The 7462-nt window shown below is 45.6% G+C and overlaps 1 long non-coding RNA gene across 2 annotated transcripts; it reads left to right on the top strand.

Moving 5' to 3' along the window:
* Window positions 1–1167: 1167 nt before the first annotated feature.
* LOC125549407 lies at window positions 1168–3497 on the top strand. 2 transcript variants are annotated; one of them, XR_007301331.1, is made up of 5 exons: window positions 1168–1807; window positions 1969–2070; window positions 2166–2238; window positions 2775–2847; window positions 3205–3496. It is a non-coding gene; the product is annotated as an uncharacterized LOC125549407 (long non-coding RNA). The 2 variants fall into 2 exon arrangements; XR_007301330.1 differs by having other exon boundaries at window positions 2166–2847; window positions 3205–3497.
* The last annotated feature ends 3965 nt before the right edge of the window (window positions 3498–7462 follow it).

The following is a 7462-nucleotide window of genomic DNA, read 5'->3' as shown; positions in this document are numbered from 1 at the left end:
TAACAAACTATATGCTCCCGTAAAAAAAAAATCTAAATGTGCCCTTAAAAAGCAAATTTGGATAAACTTTCAATTGTGTGCACTTAATAGCCATCCCACTTAATCTGTATGTTGTGCTGTTTAATACGTGGGACCAGTTAGATCATGGTTCAATAAAAATCCTCTATCAAAAGAAGACATGGAAAATATATACCACTACTAACGACACTTGGTTCCTGAGCGTGTCGGACACGATGTACCTGAGGGCGCTGTTCCTGATCTCCAGGTCTTGCAGGGCGGGGAGGCTGTTGGTGCCGAAGAGATTCTCGATGGTTTGGCTGAGGAGAACGTTGTCGATGCGGAGCTTGGCGAGGCACCCAAAGCAGGCGCCGGCGTTGGAGAAATAGGAGGGTTGCCTCATCGGGACACCGTCGATGGTGATGTCGATGGCCGTCGGTGACAGCCTCAGGCCGCGGTGAATCCACCTGCTGATCATATCCTTCTCGGTGCTGCCGTGCCGGCGTCCGTCGTCTTGACGGTGGATGCGCAGCTGCAGGGTGTCCAAAGCCTCGCCGGAGAGACTACGGTGGAACAAGAGATTGTCGGCGAAATCCGCCAGCTTGGCTAGCGCGTCCTCCTCCGCCTCAAACAAGCTTTGATCTCGGACGCACCAATCGGCCTCTGAGTTCCGATCATCATCATCTTGCTCCGAGGCAGCGTCCTCCGAATCCTCAACGATCTGGATGGGGAAGTCGTCGCTGTCGATGTGGATGCATGGGACGGCGCGCCACAGGTGGCGCCACCGCCGCGACAGAGCGCTCGTCTCAACCACCTGGCGGGACCGGAGCTGCGAGAGGATGGCCTGGAGGAGGCAGTCCGGCAGGTTGCTCAGCCGATCCCTGGCGGCGGCGCGCTTTGCTCTGCCACGAGTCTCCATCGCATACCTACATCGTACGCACAGCTAAAGAGATTTTTATTTCCTCACGCGCGACGCGAGTATCTCCATCTAGTATATATCTTCCTAAATTCTAAAAAGTGCAGCTGTGCTGATTAGTTCTCCCGAGCACACAGGCCTGCGCGCCGTCGGATCCGCAATCACGATCGCCAGGTGTGCCACGGTCGGAGCGAATCGTCCGAGTTAATTAAACCGCTTGGGCACACAGCGAAACTGCTTCGCTATCTCTCAGAAAAAAACACACTAGCCCAATCCCCTTTTCCCCGTCGAGCAGAGGAGCGCCGGCGACGACGCCCGGGAGGTCGAGGGGGAGATGGCAGAGAAGAGGAGTCCGGCAAGCCGGTCGGCGGGGGATACAGAGCAGCCGCGCCGCCGTCTCCTCCCCCTCTTTCCAGGATCTGGAGTTTGGGTCAGCTAACCGTCGCGGCTCCATCGGGGACGGCCGCCACGGAGCCCACGCTGGAGGGCGATATGGTGCTCAGGTCAGCCCGCAGCGGCTCATCCGTGTTGTCCGCCGGCACCAAGGGCCGATCCGTCGCCTCCTCTTGCAACGGCCGCCCTGAAGCGGTGGTCTCGGGTTCGGGTATGGCGCGAAGGTAACCCTGAAGGACCCGTGCGGGAAGCTGGACTGGTTCGGGTCGTTCGCGCAGACCGCGTCAATCAGCTGCACCTGCGACGGCTTACCCGAGTGCCGCATCGTGGGCTGTGTTCCTCGCTCGCTCGACGGCTCGCACCAACTTGATTTGTGAGCTGTGTGTAGGTTGATGTGTGCTTTGCTGTTCTTGTGTTTTTGCTGACACTGAAACTGAAACACGGTGCACACCAAACTTCAAAGCAAGTACACGAGAGCAACAACACAGCTTTTAAGAACAGGTGCACATGCGTCCACATTCTACAGTCTTCGCATCATTTGCACTCCTTTGACATCTTTTTCAGAAGCACCGAACGATAGATCAACCTCTACATCCTTTAATCAATGTTCAGATAGTTTACATCCTTTGCACATCGCAATTCACCGGACAATTTCATTGCAGGGGCCGTTGGGTTGCAGTTACAAGGGAGCGCTGAAATTTCTCATTTCTCAACATACTCAATCATAGCTAACTACTGGGATAGGATTCATCATGTGTTCCCAGGTAATCTACAAAACTTGCCTGGAAGTAGTATGTATTTTGCCTACAACACGCAACAGGACTTACTTCTGAATTTTTTTCCTATTTCCCCCAACCAGGACTTCATGCAATCTACACACTGAGAAAACAAAATCATGCCTAGGCAAAAAAGCTTTATCACTTACTTCTCAGGTACAATTCGGATGAAAAAAACTTCATTGTGATCACCCAGGGATTAGCTTGGTGCCTGCAAAAAGCTTTATGTGGTTTGCCTACATCACAAAAACAATTTGCCTAAAGACTTGCTAAACTTTGCTTAACAGTTCTTGTCCCAAAAAGCAGGAGATTTTTTTTGCTTTCTTGCTGATTGCACTGAATTTGCCCCAAAAAATGGCACCAACAACTTGTTGTGTTTTTTTATTACAAATCAAAGTAGCCTGCGAAAAAACACAAACTTTTTGCCTGATGATTACACTTAATTTGCCCCAAAACACACAAATGTCACTTGCCTATATTTTTTGTTCTAGACAAATGCAATCTAATATGCATGGAGGGAAGATGCATTCATAACAACACAACATTTACTCTTCATGTTATTTATTTTGAAAGCCAACACTGCGCAAAGTCGTTTTCTCAGGTAAGCTAGATCATGTACGTGCCATTTTGGATTTCGCCCATTACTACTGCTTCTGACTCAATCCTTTGCATGAATGTGCAATTCTCCATAGCTCGAAGTCCATAAGGTGCTCACCACTGGCGGAGCTGCGTTCTGCTTTTGGAACACCAAATTTTCCCTTTCAGGTGTGTTTTAACTGCTTAATAGCTATGTGATTAATTATGCAACAAGATCCTAGTTAATCAGTAGCATCATGGTTCAACATGTAGCTTCTGATGTAGTATCTTCACTGTATGTGTTGCATACGAAATTTATCTTATCCAAACAGATTTTTCATTTTCTTAGTTCCAAGAAATTTTAACAATTTCTTCAAGATTGTTGACTTGGAATCAACAGTTTCTCAATCGGTTCAGAAATAGATAGTCTTTTGCTGTAAAACTTTGAGGTTAAGACAATACGGTTGTGCTCGAAGCTACTTCTGTAAGGCCTCTCAACTTATGTGAAATATAATCCATACTCATACGTGCTGTTTCCTCCGATAGGTCAACTCGCAAGGAACAAGTGATGACTCAAGGATACCAGGATATCATTTGTTGCATACTGTGTTATTATTGACCAAAACTTGCCCATCATTTACTAGTTAAACTGTAGTTGCCCGAAAATCTACGTGATGGCCCATTGAATTATGAATTCTTTACCTGTGCAGTGAAGTTAGGCAATCTGTAAATAAATTTGTACACTTTATATCAGTAGCATTATTTAAGCAGCAAATTGTTGTGATTTGCACACAAGTTGCAATTGCCAATGGAGTAAGTTGCCTCAATATAAATAATACTTGCCTAAATCACTCAGTAAAAGTTTCCTATAAAAAAGGGGGATCTCTAGAGTCATTGTTGAACATCAGGGGGTAATTCATGGACGTAGCTCGGTCCCTTGTCTATTTTGTAACTGGACGCGGGAAGGGAGAGATCACTTGTGTGAATCTGGTTCGTACTTATGCACCCATCTACCTATCCACAGGATGAGCACAACACTTTAATTGATTGGGCAGTATAAAATCTAATAGCATCCGATGTACTTCCTCCGTTCCACAATGAGGTTCCATAGGGAGGTTAAATAGGAGTCTGTGGAGGGAAGTGCCCAAAACATGTCCAACACGCGATAGTTAGTTGCGGGAGATAGTGACATGACTTGCCTAGAGATCCGCTCCCATGAGTGACGTGGTTTCACCAAAAACTTGCCCAACGTATGATAAGTAGTTGCTAGAGATGCTGGCGCAAGTTTCCCAGAGATCCATCCCTGAGAGAGTTGTGTTTTTTCGCACAAAAACTAGCGCAACACATGATAGGTAGTTGCTAGAGATGCTTGCGCAAGTTCCCTAGAAATCCACTCCTGAGACCCAACAAGAGTGGGGGGGGGGGGGCGGGGGGGGGGGGGGGGGGGGGGTCATGTCGAGTTGTCTATGGATTGGAGGAGGCGAATCGATGATTTCGATGACGATGGGATTTCGTGGTTGGGGATAGTGGTGACGTCGGGGGCAGGGGCACGCACGAGAGAAGCACACAAAAAATGAAAATATGGTCAAGGGCCACTTGCCAGAGACATGGACAAGTCGTCAGTTGCTTGGGCGGTTGACAACTTCACACCACTTTTACTATCCAGGGTAAGAGGCCAAATTATGTGGGGTGGTAAATTTTGCACCACTTTCAAAGCAACTTTTCTGTTTATGGAAAGATAACTTTAGTGGCACACAAAAGCAACTTCATTGTATAATGTGTACTAGTTAATTCGTCAAAAGTGATGGTATGAAGCTTGGTAGGCAACTTATAGGTGATGGTAGGTAACTTGATAGTCATCATAGTCAACTCAAAAAAACATTGGGATGATAGGTCACCATATAGACAACCTAACCGAAAGTTGCTTACTGATACAAAAGTTGCCTCCATGGCGCGAAAGTTGCTTGAGATTTTTTTCATCAAAGGCAATTTCATAGGTGATGCTAAGTAAATTGACGGTCATGAGATGATAACCAACTTTATAAGAGCATTGAGTTGATAGGTAGTCATGATAGGCAACCTGGCAACATGGTGCATCATGTATGTAGTACCAAAGTTGATAGGTAGTCACAGGTAGGCAACTTTCAAGTGATGCTAGGCAATTTGGTAGTTATTGTAGGCAACTCAAAAGAACATTAGGATGATAGATGATCATGATACACAACCTAACCGAAAGTTGCCTACTGTAGTATAAAAGTTGTCTCTCTCTGGCACCGAAGTTGCTTGAGAGAAAAAGTTCATCGAAAACAAATTCATAGTTGACGCTAGGCAACTTATAGGTGATGCTAGGCAATTTGGTAGTCGTCATAGCAAACTTCAAAAGAATATTGGGATGATAGATAACCATAATACACAACCTAACAGAAAATTGCCTACTGTAGTACGAAAGTTGCCTTATACGTGGCACCAAAGTTGCTTCAGAAAAAAAGTTTGCCGAAAGCAACTTCATAGTTGATGCTAGGCAACTTATAGGTGATGTTAGGCAATTTAATAGTCATCGTAGACAACTCAAAAAAACATTAGGATGATTGGTGATCATGATACACAGCCTAACCGAAAGTTGCCTACTGTAGATCAAAAATTGCCTCTTTGTGGCAGCAAAGTTGCTTGAGAAAAAAAGTTCGTCAAAAGCAACTCCCTAGGTGACACTAGGCAACTTGACGGTCATGATAGCCAACTTTATAAGAGCATTGAGTGGATAGGTAGTCATGACAGGCAACCGGCCAACAAGGTGCTTCATATAACACCAAAGTTGATAGATAGTTGTGGTAGGCAACTTACAGATGATGATAGGCAATTTGGTAGTCATCGTATAGCCAACTCAAAAGAACATCAGAATGATCTGATAAACAACCAAACCAAAAGTTGCTTGTTGTAGTACAAAAGTTGCCTCTTCGTGGCACCAAAATTGCCCGAGGAATAAAAGTTTGTCGAAACATATCGATATGGGATCTAGTTTTGAAGAGCTCGTCGCCAAGAATCTAGCGATGAAAACGAATCTTAATTTTGATGCTTCGTTCAAAAGTTATGACTTTTTGAAAATTTTGAACACACGTAATAATTACACATGGGACAAGATCTTTCCTATTTTGGAGTGAATTTTGCATCATAGCATTAGAACAAAATTTACCTTTTTTGGGTGTGTGCTCGGGAACGCTAAGGAGCACACGTGTGCTCCCTAGTCGCGTCCATATATCTTTTTTCATGGTACATGTGCTTAGTATTAGGGATGTGTTTCCGTTTTAAATCTGATACCGATCCGATTGGGTTGTTACCAACTAACCCCTCTTTCTCGAGAATAATAATAAGATACATACAACAGTTCAAAAAAGGACAATTGATTAAGATACAAGACGCCATTTATATCTAGAGTTTCGATTAGATTACTACTGAATCGATCACTCTTTCTCAAGATAAAATGCACAGTTCTCGCATTAATCCTGAATTTATTTTCAATATATTTTCGGCGTTGCGTTTTCAGTGGAAGAAGACTTTCCCGTCCACGAAGAGGGGCCTATGGTGACTTCGTATATCTCAAGATGATATGTCGGCTCAGTCTCTTAAAGGTGCTCATGACGATAGGATGCGCATGTGTTCGTTCATAGAGATGATTGTATGCGCCTATGTATGAGCGCTTGCGTATGTACTATGTTTAAAAAAGAAACCATGAGTTTTAAAAAAAAAGAAACCATGTTACCACGGGGCGCAGGTCCACGCTTCGATCATCCACATGCATGCCCATGTTGTCAGCTGCATAGCTGAATGCATCTTGCACATGACCGTGCGCAGGCCACTTGGCCGATCGATCGGCGCAAGCACCGTCGCACGCACGTTTGTACCCCATCATTCCTTTATATCTAACCCCCTAAGAATTTTTAAAATCTTGTTAGTCTGAGGCTACATTTTGAGATATTAAATTGGACCTAATACAATCTTAACACAATTACGAAATCTTCTATTAAAGATAGTAAAACTGAGTGTAAACCGAGATCTCTCAATAATTTGCATTTTCGGTCGTTCGTTTACACAATCTAGACATTCCTGGCTGTTAGATCCTGTGTGAAACATGGCCCAGCTGTCCTGTGAGCTATTGCTCGAGAGGCTGAAACGAAGGCCTCTGGTGCACTAGGCCGTCGGCCAGCTGCCTGCCCATTCCAGCGGAGCTGGGCTTCGCTAAAGGGGATCTACTAGATGCGAGGCATACAGAGAGGAGCGACCGTGTCCATCCATCCAGTCCCGATTCCTGGCGTAGTGGAGTAACAACATCCAATCAATCCAGTCCCGATGGCCGGTCTACGTCGCTCAATGCCTCGACTGGATCAACCGGAGGTGCGGGATGGGATCAAGGCAAGTCGATGCGTGGGCTTGATCAACTGGAGGAGCGGAGCAGCCCTCGCGTGCCGGTCGATGCAGTGCAGGTGAGCCGACCTTCGCCACGGCATACATGTGGAGTTTAGGGGGTGAGTGGCATGGTGATCCTAGATCGACGCGACCTACAAGTTGGAAGTGGGATTTGGGGCCTCGGAGATGCAAATGTTAAACGACAGTTTGCAGTTGGCGCACGACCTGCCGTTTTACATCTCCTGCAGGTGGAGATGCTAATTTGCATCTCAAGGTGTTGTATTTTGCATCTCCGGGAGACAGAGATGTATTTTTTCCATCTACATCATCTGTTGGAGATGGGTTTTGGGCCTCAGAGATGCAAAAGTTAGTTATATTTACATCTACATCATAATAGTTATAT

This window comes from Triticum urartu, chromosome 3 (assembly GCF_003073215.2).
Source record: "Triticum urartu cultivar G1812 chromosome 3, Tu2.1, whole genome shotgun sequence".
Lineage (NCBI taxonomy): Eukaryota > Viridiplantae > Streptophyta > Magnoliopsida > Poales > Poaceae > Triticum > Triticum urartu.
The sequence above is the reverse complement of the archived record's forward strand: the minus strand, read 5'-3'. Positions and strand labels throughout refer to the sequence as shown.